General features: G+C 40.8%; 1 pseudogene; it reads left to right on the forward strand.

The window, feature by feature from the left end:
• Positions 1–5,654: 5,654 nt before the first annotated feature.
• Positions 5,655–16,400, forward strand: part of LOC118017807 — a 12,140-nt pseudogene continuing 1,394 nt past the window's right edge.

A 16,400-nucleotide genomic window follows, 5' to 3' on the forward strand; every position in this document is an offset into this window, starting at 1 on the left:
TGAGCCACCTAGGTGCCCCACATTATTAACCTTCTGATTTTGCTTTTGTATTTTTTTTTTTTTTTTGCCACACAAATGCACTTTATATTGATATACTCACATTGGGGGGCCTGGGTGGCTCAGTCGGTTAAGGCCACCGACTCTTGATCTCAGCTTGGGTCTTTTTTTTTTTTAAGATTTTATTTATTTACCTGACAGAGAGAGAGAGCACAAGCAGGGAGAGTGGCAGGCAGAGGGAGAGGGAGAAGCAGGCTCCCCGCAGAGCAGGAGGAGCCTGAGGTGGGACTCGATTCCAGGACCCTGGGATCATGACCTGAGCCGAAGGCAGTCGCCCAACCAACTGAGCCACCCAGGCACCCTACAATACAGTACTATTAACTATAGTCACCATGCTGTACAGCACATTGGCCAGAACTTACTTATTTTATCACTAGAAGTTTGTATTGACCACCTTCAAAATCTTATTTGGCTGCTTTTAGTAACCTATTTTATATGACAAATCTTTATAAAATTTTTTTTAATTTTTAAAATTTTTAATTTTTTAAAAAATTTAAGTATAGTTGACACACAATGTTACATTAGATTCAGTTGTACAACATAGTGATCCAACAAAATTATATGTTTCATTATGCTCATCACAAGTATAGCCCTTATGAAATGTTTTTATAATTTTATAAGTTATCACAGTGCATATTAACATAATTTCTTTTTGAGAAATGAAGACTTTTTCTGACAGAAAGTAAATCAAATTTTGCTGATTAGATAATAAGGACCGGCTTTGCGACTTATATGTGGGGCATTTTCTATACTTATACTTCACAATACGGTAGCCACTAGCCATGTGTAACTAAGGTAACTGGAATTGAATTTTTTTTTTTAAAGATTTTGTTTATTTGACAGAGAGAGACAGCGAGAGCAGGAACACAAGCAGGGGGAGTGGGAGAGGGAGAAGCAGACTCCCTGCCAAGCAGGGAGCCCGATGCGGGGCTCGATCCCGGGACCCTGGGATCATGACCTGAGCCCAAGGCAGACGCTCAACGATTGAGCCACCCAGGCGCCCTGGAATTGAATTTTTAATTTTAAATTTAAAAACCAAAGCAGTGGGGCGCTGGGTGGCTCAGTCGGTTGAGTGGCTGCTTTAGGCTCAGGTCATGATCCCGGGGTCCCGGGATCGAGTCCCACATCGGGCTCCCTGCTCGGCGGGGAGCCTGCTTCTCCCTGTGCTCCTCACCCGGCTTTTATCCTCTCTTTCACTCTCTCTCTCTCAAATAAATAAAAAAATCTTAAAAAAACAAAACCAAAACCAAAGCAGTGTAAGTTTTATTATATTGATTATATTTTGAAGTGATATTTTTATATATTGATCTAAATGAAATACATCATTAAATTTTAGTAATAACTAATATTCATTCATGGATGCTTAAAGTAATTGAAAAAAGTTTTCATACTGATTTGCGTCATTAGGTATACAATTCCAAAAAAAATTTATTTTTTTCTTACTATCAGAATTATATTAATGTTATTTTGATAAATTGTATAATAATAATAGTAACAATAGCTCATTCCAGAAGAAAAATTTTTTTTTGTTTTTTGTTTTGTTTTTAAGATTTTATCCACCTATTTGTCAGAGAGAGAGAGTGAGAGGACAAGCAGGGGGAGCAGCAGGCAGAGGGAGAGGCAGGCTCCCCACTGAGCAGGGAGCCCGATGTGGGACTTGATCCCCAGACCCTGGGATCATGACCTGAGCCAAAGGCTTAACTGACTGAGCCACTCAGGCATCCCTAGAAGAAATGTTTTTAACACTCAAGTTGTTTTTTTTAATGAAATATATATATATATATAAAATAATACAGAGGTGTAGGGACACCTGGGTGGTTCAGTAGGTTAAGCGTCTGCCTTCGGCTCAGGTCATGATCCCAGGGGACTGGGATCCAGCCCCACGTCTGGTTCTCTGCTCAGCAGGGAGCCTGCTTCTCCCTCTGCCTGCTACTCCCCCTGCTTGTGCTCTCTCTCTCTCTCTGACAAATAAGTAAAAAATCAATGTAACTCCTCATTTCAGCAGACTAAAGAAAAACCATATGATCATTTCAATAGGTTCAGAAAAAAATCTAACAAATTTCAACACTTATTTATGATTTGAAAAAAACCTCTTGGGGCACGTGGGTAGCTCAGTCAGTTAGGTGTCTGCCTTTATCTTGGGTCATGATCCTGGGGTCCTGGGATTGAACTTTGAGTGGGGCTCCCTGCTTGGTGGGGAGTCTGCTTCTTCCTCTCCCTCTGACCCTCCCCCCTGCTTGTGCTCTTGCTCTCTCTCTCTCAAATGAATAATTTTTTTTAAAAATTTGAAAAAAAGAAAGAAACCTCTCAGCAAACTAGGGATAGAAGGAATTTCCTTCTCCTGAGATAGAAAGTCTACAAAACATTGCAGCTAACATTACACTTAATAGGAAAGACTGAACGTTTCCTCCTAATATCTGAAGAAGACAAGGATGTCTGCTCTCATTACTCACATTAAACATTGGAAATTATAACCAGTGCAATAAGGCAAAAACAGAAAAAGGCATATAGACTTGAAAAGAAAAAATAAAACTGGGGCACGTGGGTGGCTCGGTTGGGCGTCTGCCTTCGGCTCAGGTTATGATCTCGGGGTCCGTGGATTGAGACCCGCATTGGGCTCCCTGCTCAGTGGGGAGTCTGCTTCTCCCTCTGCCCCTTACCCCATTCATGCTTTCTCTCTCTCTCTCTCAATCTCTCTAATAAATAAATAATCTTTAAAAAAAAAGAATAAAACTGTCTCTATTCTCAGACTAAAAAACTCCTAGAACCAGTAAGTGAGTTTAGTAAAGTCACAGATTACTAGGTTAATATTAAAAATCAAGGGGCGCCTGGGTGGCTCAGTCGTTAAGCGTCTGCCTTCAGCTCAGGTCATGATCTCAGGGTCCTGGGATCGAGCCCCGCATCGGGCTCCCTGCTCTGTGGGAAGCCTGCTTCTCCCTCTCCCACTCCCCCTGCTTGTGTTCCCTCTCTCACTGTGTCTCTCTCTGTCAAATAAATAAATAAAAAATCTTAAAAAAAAAATATTAAAAATCAAGTGCATTTTTATATTCTAGGAATGAACAATTACAATTTGAAATTTAAAAATTACCATAGCACCCCAAAAATGAAATGTTTAGGTATAAGTCTAACGAATTATGTGCAAGATCTGTATACTGAAAGCTACAAAACACTGATGGAAGACATTAAAGATCTAAATAAAGAGGAAAATATGCTGTGTTGGAATATTGGAACATTCACTATTGTTATGATGTTGATTCTCTCCAAACTGATCTAAAGATTCAATGGAATCACAGTCAAAATCCCAGCCTGGTTTTTTAGATAGGTATGAGCAAACTTAATATAAAATTTTATATGGACAGGCAAAGGAATTAGAATAGCCCAAGCAGTTTTAAAGATGAACAAAGCTGAAGGACTGCTACTACCAGATTTTAAGATTTACTATAAAATTATACAATCAAGATAGTATAGGTTTTTTTTTTTTTTAAGATTTTATTTATTCTTTAGAGAGCAAGCGAGAGAGAAACAGCATGAGAGGGGAGAGGGTCAGAGGGAGAAGCAGGCTCCCCGCTGAGCCGGGAGCCCGATATGGGACTCGATCCCAGGACCCTGGGATCATGACCTGAGCCGAAGACAGACGCTTAACCATCTGAGCCACCCAGGCGCCCAAGATAGTATAGTTTTGATGAAAGACATATACATCCATGGAACAGAATAGAGTTCCAAAAGACACCCACACAAAACCCACAATTGATTTTTGACAAAAGTGCAGAGTTAATTCAACAGAGAAAAGATAGTATTTTCAAGAAGTGCTGACGGGGGTACCTGGGTGGCTCAGTAGTTGAGCGTCTGCTTTCGGCTCAGGTCATGATCCCAGGGTCCTGGGATCAAGCCCCGCATCGGGCTCCCTGCTCGGCAGGAAGCCTGCTTCTCCCTCTCCCACTCCCCCTGCTTGTGTGCCCTCTCTTGCTATGTCTCTGTCTATTAAATAAATAAAATCTTTAAAAAAAAATTTTCAAGTGTACAACTAAAAAACTTCTGGAAGAAAAATATAAGAAAATATTTGTGGCCTTGGTTAAGCAAAGAGTTCTTAGATATAATTCCAACATCAAAATTCATAAAAAAATTATAAATTGATCTTCAGTAGTATTAAAAATCTCTGCTCCATAAAGGGATCCAAGAGAATGAAAGACAAGCTACAGACTGGGAGAAATATTTGCAAATCACATATCCAACAAAGGACTTTAATCCAAAATATAGAGAGAACTTACCAGACACAATAAAACACTCTGACAAAAAAGCCAAGAATATACAGTAGGGAAAGATGTTGGGAATATGGACAGCCACATGCAATAAATAGTGTTGGGAAAACTGGACAGCCACATCCAAAAGAATAAAAGTGGACCACTATCTTTTACCGTACACAATTATCAACTCAAAATGGATTAAAGACTTGAACATAAAACCTAAAACCATAAACTTCCTAGAAGAAAACACAGGGAGTAAACTCCTAGACATTAGTCTTAGAGATTATTTTTTTAGATTTGATGCCAAAAGCAAAGACAGCAAAAGCAAATATAAACAAGTGGGACTGTATCAAACTAAAAACCTTCTGTATAGCAAAGAAAGCCATCAATGACCTACTGAATAGGAAAAAATATTTGCAAGTCACATATCTGATAAGAGGTTAATATCCAAAATATGTATTTAAAAAATACACTCATACAACTCAAAAGAAAACAAGCAATCCAATTAAAAACTGGGCAGAGGATCTGAATAGATATTTTTCCAAAAAAGACATACAGATGCCCAAGAGGTACATGAAAATGTGTTCAACATCACTAATCATCAGGGAAATGCAAATCAAAACTACAATGAGATATCACTTCATGCCTGTTAGAATGACTGTCATCAAAAAGATAAGCCATACTAAGTGTTGACAAGAATGTGGAGAAAAGGGGTGCTTGGGTGGTTCAGTCAGTTGAGCGTCTGCCTTTGGCTCAGGTCAGGCTAAGTAAATCTAAAAGCTCATCACACACACACACACACACACATAGAAAATTTTGTAACTATGTGTGGTGGCGAATGTTAACTAAACTTATTCTGGTAATCGTTTTGCAATATATGCATATATCAAATCATTATGTTATACACCTAAAACTGATACAATGTTATATGTCAATTATAGCTCAGTAGAAAAAAAGGGGGAAGAAAACAAACAACCCAATATGAACAACAAGACTGATAAATTAGTTCATGTTAAAATTAATGCTTCTGTTCATCAAAACACACCATTAAAGAAGTGGATGCATTCTGTGAAAGGCTAGTTGGAAACTCTTTTTTTAAGATTTATTTACTCATTTTGAGAGAGAAGATTGGTGTCGATTCTGTAAAAGGAGAAGGTGAAGGAGTTGGGGGGGCAGAGGGAGAGAGAGAGAGAGAGAGAGAGAGAACTTCAAGCAGACTCCCTGCTGAGTGTGGAGCCCAACGCGGGGCTTGATCTCACAACCGAGATCATGACCTGAGCTGAAATCAAGAGTCGGACGCTTAATAGACTGAGCCATCCAGGCGACGCCCCCTGGAAACTCTTTATAAAGTTATAATGAGTGGAGGTTCTCCTACATCAACTGCCTGAGTCACGCTGTAAGAAACAACAACCTCTCCTCTTCCTCTCCACCATCTGCTCGGTAGCCCCAAAGCAGCAACCATGCATGAATGCATCTCCATCCATGTCGGTCAGGCTGGTGTCCACATTGGCAGTGGCTGCTGGGATAAAACCACTGGGGGAGGAGATGACCCCTTCAACACCTTCTTCAGTGAGACAGGTGCTGGCAAGCATGTGCCCAGGGCCGTGTGTTTAGACCTGGAACCCACAGTCACTGATGAAGTTCGCACTAGCACTCAGTGCCCGCCACCTCTTCCACCCTGAGCAGCTCATTGCAGGCAAGGAAGATGCTGCCAGTAACTATGCCCGAGGGCACTACACCATTGGCAAGGAGATAGATCATTGACCTTGTCTTGGACTGAATTTGGAAACTGGCTCCACAGCTTTGGAGGGGGAACTGGTTCCAGGTTTACCTTCCTGCTGAGGGAACGTCCCTGTGGATTATGGCAAGAAGTCCAAGGTGGAGTTCTCCATTTACCCAGTCCCATCCCCCGCCCCCAGGGTTTCCACAGTTATAGTTGAGCCCAACAACTCCATCCTCACTACCCACACCACCCTGGAGCACTCTGACTGAGCCTTCATGGTAGACAATGAGGCCGTCTATGGCATCTATTGTAGAAATCTCGATATTGAACTTCCAACCTACACTAACCTGAATAGATTGATAGGTCCAATTGTGTCCTCCATCACTGCTTCCCTCAGATTTGATGGAGCCCTGAATGTTGATCTGACAGAATTCCAGACCAACCTGGTGCCCTAGCTCCGCATCCACTTCCCTCTGGCCACATATGCCTCTGTCATGTCTGCTGAGGAAGCCTACCATGAACAGCTTTCTGTAGCAGATATCACCAATGCATGCTTTGGGCCAGCCAACCAGATGGTGAAATGTGACCCTGACCATGGTAAATACATGGCTTGCTGCCTATTGTATCGTGGCGATGTGGTTCCCAAAGATGTCAATTCTGCCATTGCCACTGTCAAGACCTCAAGTACTATCCAGTGCCCCACTGGCTTCAAAGTTGGCATTCATTACCAGCCTCCCACTGTGGCACCTGCTGCAGACCTGGCCAAAGTACAGTGAGCTGTGTGCATGCTGAGCAACAACACAGCCATCACTGAGGACTGGGCTCGCCTGGACCACAAGTCTGACCTGATGTATGCCAAGCGTGCCTTTATTCACTGGTATGTGGGCGAGGGCATGGAGGAAGGAGCTTTTTCTGAGACCTGTGAGGACATGACTGCCCTTCAGAAGAATTATGAGAAGGTTGGTGTGGATTCTGTAAAAGGAGAAGGTGAAGGAGAAGAAGTTGTCCACAAAGTCAGGCACCTGGGTGGCTCAGTTGGTTAAGCTTTCAACTCTTGATTTAGGCTCAGGTCATGATCTCAGGTCAGATCTTGGGCTCTGCGCTCAGCAGGGAGTCTGCCTGAGAGTCTCTCCCTCTTCTGCTCCCCTCCCCTTGCTGTCTCTCTCTTTCTCTCTAAAATTAATCAATAAACCTTTAAAAAAAAAAGATTTTATCTTTCCCTCTCCCTCTGCCGCCCCCCCCAACAACAAAAATGTCACAAAGGTGCTGCCTTTAGAAGAAAGCTTATTCTGTTTTGAACATTGAAAAGTCGTGCTCTGATCAGTTAATTTGTATGTAGCAGTGTATACTCTCATATACAATTACTGACCTGTGCGTTAAAACATGACGCTTTGTTACAGACCCAAGCTGTCCATTTCTCTGATGGGTTTGAATAAAGTATTTCCTGGATTAAATGGGAAAAAAAAAAAAAGTTATAATGAGTGGCTCCTGGTCATTGTCTTCTGTTTGCCCTCAACTCCATTCTGTCACATTGAAAGATAAGATTTCCCAGGCTTCCTGGTGTGTAGCCACTTGACTGTTTCTAGATAGTTGAATGGGAGAAGGAATAGTGTCAATTCCAGGACTGGCCCATAAAACCTTTCAACAGATGTTACCTAATTTCCTTTGCCTCTCCAATGGCAGAGCTACAGGATAGAAGGAACAAGGGTCTCTCGGTCACTTTTCAAAGGAAGCTGATCCCAAAAGCCATCTGATGAAGAGCAGCCATGTAGGATTGTTGTATGAATGAAAAATAAGTTTGGGGGGCACCTGGGTGGCTCAGGCGTTAAGCATCTGCTTTCGGCTCAGGTCATGATCTCAGGGTCCTGGGATCGAGCCCCACATCGGGCTCTCTGCTCAGCAGGAAGCCTGCTTCTCCCTCTCACGCTCTCCCTGCTTGTGTTCCCTCCCTTGCTGTCTCTCTCTCTCTCTTTCAAATAAATAAATAAATAAAATCTTTAAAAAAAAAAAAGAAAGAAAAGTAAGTTTTGTTGCATTTAGCTGGTGAAATCTATGGATTATTATTACAGCAATTAGTCTACTCTAACACAACTCTGACAGTGGCTTATTTACTATGTTCTTTTAGGACCTTAAGAATAAGTGATGTCTTGAGGGATGCTGTGGTGGAAACTTGGGGAGTCTACTTCAATGAGAACAGCCTTCCTTTTATATATTTAAGATATGTAATGTATGACATACTAACACACACATGTGTGATATGTAATGATGCACATGGTGAAGACTTCAAAAGGCACAAAAGATTTTATAGTTAAAAAAAATCTCCTTTATACCTTTGTCTTTCAGTCTCCCATTTGCCCTCCCTAGGAGCAATTTCTTTTACCCATTTCCTGAGTTTAAGTGATAATTTATATGCATATAAACATATGTACTGGTAAAACATTTAACCAATTCCTCATTAATGGACAAGTAGTGTATTTCCAACCTTTTGCTAGTATAAACAATGGCACAATGAATGTTCTTGCACATACGTCATTTTACAATATGCAAGTATATCTATAAAATGGATTTCTAGAATTGAAATTGCCAGATTAAAAGGCATATGGATTTTACATTTTTTTTAAAGATTTTATTTATTTGACAGAGAGAGAGACACACACAGAGAGAATACAAGCAGGGGGAGCAGCAGAGGGAGGGGGAGCAGCAGAAGGAGAGGGAGAAATAGGATCTCCGTGGAGCAGGGAGCCCAGACATGGGGCTCCATCCCAGGACCCTGAGATCATGACCTGAGCCGAAAGCAAATGCTTAACTGCTTAACCGACTGATATCCCAGGCACCCCTGTGTTTTACATTTTAATAAATAGTGCCAAATTGCCTTCCATGGGATTGTACCAACTTACATGTTTACTATTACTATACAAGTGGGCCTGGCTCTTCACATCATTTCCAATGTAACATATGGTTAAATTTTGGTTCCTTACTCTCTTGATATGTGAAAAATGGCATTTCATTGTGTGAAATTTTACATCTTTCACATGTTTATTTTTTCTTTCTTTTTTTTCCCCTTTCTCTTTCACATGTTTAAAAGCTACTTGCATTCCCTCTTCTATGAACTGAACTCTTCATTTTCAGCTGAGCTATCAATCTTTTTCTTATTGATTAGTGGAGTCCTTTAAATATTAAAGGAAATGTATCTACATTATTTGATAGAGTTAAGATCATTCAATAGATAAATTCTGCTGCTAAAAACCAAAGTTCAAAAATCACTGCCTTATGCTACTTTTCTTTCTTTCTTTTTTTAATATTTTATTTATTTATTTATTTTAATTTCTTTTTTTTTTTTTTAAGATTTTATGTATTTATTTGACAGAGAGAGACACAGCGAGAGAAGGAACACAAGCGGGGCGGGGGGGGCAGTGGGAGAGGGAGAGCAGGGAGCCCGATGCGGGGCTTGATCCCAGGACCCCGGAATCATGACCTGAGCCGAAGGTAGATGTTTCATGACTGAGCCACCCAGGAGCCCAAGATTTTATTTTTAAGTAATCTCTACAGCCAACATGGAGCTTTGAATTCACAACCCCAAGATCAAGAGTTACCTGTTCTACCAACTGAGCCAGCCAGGCACCCCACTGCCTATGCTACTTTTTAACCTGGCCTTGCTAATGAAAGCTTGCCCCCTCATCCCCTTGGGAATCTTTGTCACTTAGAGTCCCAGCCAATACCACCTGTCCTTGTGGTTGAAACTCTAGGACAGAGTTTCTCAACTGCGGCACTGCTGACATTTTGGCTGGAAAACTGTTGTCAGGGGCTGCCCTCTTTATTATAGAACGTTTAGCAGTATCGCTGGCCTCTATCTGCTGAATGTCCATAGTCCATCCTTTCCTCCCCCACTGGGTTATGACAACCAAAAAATGCCTTCAGATTGTCAAAGATCTTCTGGAGGATGGGGGCAAAATTGCCCCAGTTGAGAGCCACTGGTCTAGGTCTTTATATTGCTGATGCTGCACTGCCATCACTATTTGCCTTAGTTTGGACATCCCACACATCTCTCCACATGATGTTTGATAATGTATAGAATACTCACATTCTGTATGGAAGTACAACAGTCATGTGATAAACTAATCAAAAGACAAAATAATATACATGAAACCATGAAAGAATAACACCTGCTAAACTTGTGGTTATACCTAGGAAATTTATTTTTTTTAATTTTTTTTTTTTTAGAGACTTTATTTATTTATTTGACAGAGAGAGACACAGTGAGAGAGGGAACTGCGGGGAGCCCAACATGGGGCTCTATCCCAGGACCCTGGGATCATGGCCTAAGCTGAAGACAGACACTCAACGACTGAGCCACCCAGGCGCCCCTTAATTTTTTTTTAAAGATTTTATTTATTTATTTGACAGAGAAAGACACAGTGAGAGAGGGAACACAAGCAGGGGGAGTGGGAGAGGGAGAAGCAGGCTCCCCGCTGAGCAGGGAGCCCGATGCGGGGCTCGATCCCGGCACCCTGGGATCATGGTCTGAGCCAAAGGCAGACACTTAATGACCGAGCCACCCAGGTGCCCCTATACCTAGGAAATTTGAAAAAGAAGCAATGTACGACAGGAAAGTCAGCCACCACTTAGGCCTCACAGAGTGGGAGGAGCTTAACTTGATCTCCAGAACCCAAGTGTAGCCCTCAGGTTGTAGTTTCAAAAAATGGTTCCTCTTGGGCACCTGGGTGGCTCAGTCGTTAAGCATCTGCCTTCAGCTCAGGGCATGATCCCAGGGTCCTGGAATCGAGTCCCACATCGGGCTCCCTCCCTCCTTGGGGGGAAGCCTGCTTCTCCCTCTCCCACTCCCTCTGCTTGTGTTCCCGCTCTCGCTATCTCTGTCTCTGTCAAATAAATAAATAAAATCTTTAAAAAAAAAAGGTTCCTCTTTTCCTTTTAAATTATTATTATTATTAATTTTAAATTGTTATTATTATTAATTTTACGTTATTATTGTATTTATTAGTATATTAGCGTATGTTATATATGTTTATCATTATATATTACATACATTATTATATATTATACATTTATTATTATACATTACCATATTTGTATATTATTATATTTATTGAATTAAATTATTATTATTTCCTTTTAATTAATTAATATATAAATGCTCATATTTATTTATTTATTAAGATTTTATTTATTTTTTTGACAGAGAGATAGAGAGAGAGCACAGGTAGGCAGAGAGGCAGGCAGAGGGAGAGGGAGAAGCAGGCTCCCCGCTGAGCAGGGGGCCCGACGTGGGGCTCGATCCGGGGACTCCAGAATCATGACCTGAGCAGACAGACGCTTAACCCACTGAGCCATCCAGGCGCCCCTAAATGCTTATTTTTTAAAAAAGATTTTATTTATTTATTTGAGAGAGAGTACAAGAAGGGGGAGGGTCAGAGAGAGAAGCAGACTTCCCGCTGAGCAGGGAGCCCAACTTGGGACACAATCCCAGGACTCCTGGATCATGACCTGAGCCGAAGATGGCCGCTTCACTGACAAGCCACCCAGGTGCCCCATAAATGCTCATTTAATACATGAAATTTTAGCAAGAAACATTTATTGATGTGTCCTCAACCCTTCTGTTTATGCCTACCCTCTCTATCAGGGATGTTAAAGTGTTAACATTCTGACATGTAACTGTCTATACTTTTTCCAAGCCTCTATAGCCATATTTATATATAGGTTTGTATATAGGTATATAGGGGTTTTAAAAATAATAAATAAGGAATCTTTATTAAATAATAAAAAGATCATAGTATACACATTTTTGTGCAACTTGTTTTGTTACAGTGTATCATAAACGTTTCTCAAGATCAGTTGTAGATCTTTTCAATGATTGCATAATATGCCATAATAGCTGTACACCATAATTTGATCAACAGTTTTCCTGATGAAGACATCTGGATTGTTTCTTTACTTTTTTCCCTGCAACATCTATACCATAATAAACATTCTGGCATTCATAGCCTTACACTTTTATTTCATTAAGATAAATAGGGTTTTGTTTTGAAATGTATGTATTTATAATTTTAATAAATATTCCAGATTACTTTCCAACAACACAAGATCGCAATGCATATGTATGAGAGTATCAGTTTCCCCATAGCCTGGTATGCAATAGATGGTAACAATAAAATTTGTTTTGTGTTTGCCATTAAGAAGTGAAAAATGGTACCTCATCGTTTTATTTGCATATCTCTGACTACTAATAAATTTGAACATATTTTAAATTTTTAGGTAGTCAAATATATTTTTTCATTTTTCATTTAATTTAATTTTAAAAAATTTTTTGTAAAGATTTTATTTATGTATTTGACAGAGAGAGACATCGAGAGAGGGAACACAGCAGGGAGCAGCTGGAGAGGGTGAAGCAGGCTCCTTGCTGAGCAGGGAGCCCGGGCTCAATCCCAGGACACCGGGATCATGACCTGAGCTGAAGGCAGATGCTTAATGACTGAGATACCCAGGCGCCCCTAATTTTATTTTATTTTTATTTTTATTTTTTTAAAGATTTTATTTATTTGACAGAGAGAGACACAGCAAGAGAGGGAACACAAGCAGGGGTAGTGGGAGAGGGAGAAGCAGGCTTCCTGTGGAGCAGGGAGCCCGATGTGGGGCTCGATCCCAGGACCCTGGGATCATGACCTGAGCCGAAGGCAGACGCTTAACGACTGAGCCACTCAGGCGCCCCACCTAATTTTATTTTTTATTTAATTTTGTTGGTGGCCCATACAGGGAAATATATATTTTATTTTATTATTATTTTTTAAAGATTTATTTATTTATTTTAGGGAAAGTGTGAGTGGGAGCAGGGACAGAGGGAGAGAGAAACTCTAAGCAGACTCCATACTGAATGAGGAGCCTGACTCAGGGCTCAGTCTCAGGACCCTGATTATGACCTGAGCCAAAATCAAGAGCTGGATGCTCAACCTACTGAGCCACCCAGGTGCCCTGAAATACATATTTTAAATAGTTCCTGTCCTAGTTAAGATCTTTCTTGCTACAAATTATACGGTATTCTTACTGTATTTTTTAATTTGGATCCTCAGTCCACCTAGAATTTATTTTTCATTTACTGTGAGGTAGGAATCTATATTTTTCCACATTAATAACTAGTTTTGTCAATACCACTTTTTTTTTAAAGATTTTATTTATTTATTTGAGACAGAGAATGACATAGAGAGAGCATGAGAGGGGGGAGGGTCAGAGGGAGAAGCAGGCTCTCTGCTGAGCAGGGAGCCCGATGTGGGACTCGATCCGGGGACTCCAGGATCATGACCTGAGCCGAAGGCAGTGGCTTAACCAACTGAGCCACCCAGGCGCCCCAATACCACTTTTTTAGAAGACACAGAGTTGGTACTAACTCCCCTAATAAATCATAGTCATATGAGACTGATATTATAGCTATAAAGCCAATTTATTTGTTTATATAAATAGAACTGAACTTTTCAAACATTTTTTCCCCCAGTGGAAAATTCTATATGGGAAACTAAATTACTGTTGAAGGCTGCTTAGGGGGCTTAGCACTAGAAAGCAAGTAAAAAATCTTAGTGACTAGTGCCAGAAATCTAGGACATTGGTATAATAAAAAAATATTTTGTCTTTGTCCCTTATTCCTGACACAGAACACCCTTGTAATTTCCTAGTGATAGGAGCTTTTTTTGTTATTCATAATAAGCCCTTTTCTGTCACTTCTGAGTTCATGTTAATGAGGTAGTTCTTAGGTGGGGCCCCCAGATAGCCTCAAGATGGAGGTGGTCACCACAAAGATGAGTGATTAGCAGGTGGGAACTTTCAGCCCCACTTTAGGCCTCCAAAGACAGGGTATGGGTGTGCTGGGGATTGAGCTGTATAAAGACCCTTGAACAATTAGGAGACTGCTGAACTGGTGTACAGATTCACATCCTGAGAGGGTGGTACACTTCAGCTCCAAAGGGACATAACCTCCTATGCTCAGGACCTTTCCACACCCTGCCTTAAGTACCTCTTCATCTGGCTGTTCATTTCTATTCTTTGTAAGGATACAGAGTAAACGTTTACTTTATAAATGTAAGTAATGTCTTCCTGAGTCCTCTGAGCCATTCTAGCAAATTCTTGAACTTTAGGGGGGTACCATGCAAACTCCCCATTTATAGTCAGAAGTACAGGAGTTCTAAGACTTGTGACTGGCATCTGATTGGGGGGCAGTCCTGTGAGACTGACTCCTGAAGCTGTGAGGTCTTTACTAATTCTGGGTAGTTAGTGTCAGGATTGAGTTGAACTGTTGAACACCCACGTGGTGTCTGAGGAATCAGAAAACTGGTTGTTGGTGCTGGAAGACACCTCACAGGCCGGTGCATCTATGTTCATCCCATCAAACCAGGTACCATCAACCTCATGTCACCTTTCACAAACTTTCTCACCTGAACTGTGCTGGGAACAAACTGAATTTCCTTGTCTTGTTTCTTTGCCTTTTTTCTCTTTTTCTTTTCTTTTCCTATATGGAAATAATATTCATTTACATTCTTAATTTATTCTTTCATTCAATAAATATATGTGCCAGTTACTCTCATAGAAAACTGATGATACAGAGGTGAACTGGATGAATAAAATTCCTGCTCTAGGTGGGGGAGACCATCAATAAAACATAGAGAAAAATAAGTTAACAAAGAAAATAGGGGAATGTGCTTTTTAATGTATTAAGTAAGGAGTAGAGAGGACTCGTTCTAGGCAAGGAGGCACTGGCAAAAAAGTATGAGAGATATGTGGCAGACTTTTATGTATTTAAGTGCTTTCAGAGTTATTTTCTACGTATATAAGGAAATACATATATATGGTCTCCCTTCCACACTCCCCCATCTATTTTTTCACAAATAGCATTATATTATACACACTGGTCTACATCTTGCACTGTGTAGCTTGGAGATCATCCCATATGAGAACTAAAAGAGCTTCCTCATTTAAAAACATGGCTTCCTAAAATGATAAACTCAAGTTAGAGTATACTAATGCTAAAAATATTTACAAGAAGGTCAAGGTCAGATTCGGGGGAGGTTTGAAAACCTGAACGTGAACTTGCAAACTTTAAGGACTCAAAATGACTTGAATTTCAGGCAAGTAGTTCTCAACGACTGGTAGGCCAGAAGTCTAGTTGAGAGGGTTTTGTTTTGTTGTTAAATACCATTTGTGTCTCATTTATCCTACCTGTCATATATACCCCTCTCTGATTTTTCAGCACATTAGAGATCATATTGATCACATAGCATTTAATAAATACCAGGAAGTGTCCTTGATGTACAATATATATAAATGAATGAATGAGTGAATAAGTAAGAGATGTCCATAAGCTTACAAATATCTTTCTCAAAAAAAGCTGGGAATTTTCTCTCAATTTCGTTTAAAGGTAAACTGTTCTCTTTATTTTGTAGGTTGTTGTTGTTGTTATTGTTAAGTAATCTCTATACCCAAGGTGGGGCTTAAACTCAGAACACCAAGATTAAGAGTTACACGCTCTGGGATGCCTGGGTGGCTCAGTCTGCCTTCAGCTCAGGTCATGATCCCAGGATCGAGTCCCACATTGGGCTCCTTGCTCGGCAGGGAGCCTGCTTCTCCCTCTGCCTCCTGCTCCCCCTGGTTGGGCGTGCACTCTCTCGCTCTCTGACAAATAAATAAATAAAAATCTTAAAAAAAAAAGTCACATGCTCTACTGACTGAGCCACGCAGGTACCCCAAATTTTCTCTCAATTTTAATGGGATGCTGACTCTCAACATTTCATGTATTACATCCCACCAATGTGGTTAAGAATCAATTTATGAAATATTTTGTTGGTTAAGGAAGAGAAAGTGGGGGAGAGAACAGGGTCATGACTGTCAGCCGGGAAGGGTGAGGTGCCTATGTAATTAGGAATTGAGGAGAGTAGGAGGGAAGGAAGGACAACAGGATTCAGTCAGAGGGCATCAATCTGGGGGAACACTTCAGATATGATTCCAAGGCTTCAAGAACAAAAGGGATCACTTTCAGAAATGAAAAGTGACTAGGTGGGAGTCTCTCAGTTTCGAGGGAGGGGGATGGAAAAAAGAGAGCGTGCACCAGCACACGTGTGTACATCAGCACCAGTGAGCCAGGGAGGGGCAGAGGAAGAGAATCTCAAGCCCGTGCCAACTGAGTGGGGAGCCCCAGGCAGGGCTCTATATCATAACCCTGAGATCATGACCTGAGCAGAAACCAAGAGCCAGAGGCTTAACCAACTGAGCCACCCGGGCACCCCCAACTTTTGGATTTGGATGGGACCTTAGAGATACATTTTCAATATTTTATTTATTTATTTATTTATTTATTTATTTATTTATTTATTTATTTATTT

Source organism: Mirounga leonina, unplaced genomic scaffold (genome assembly GCF_011800145.1).
Source record: "Mirounga leonina isolate KUSES-001 unplaced genomic scaffold, KU_Mleo_1.0 Mir_106, whole genome shotgun sequence".
NCBI lineage: Eukaryota > Metazoa > Chordata > Mammalia > Carnivora > Phocidae > Mirounga > Mirounga leonina.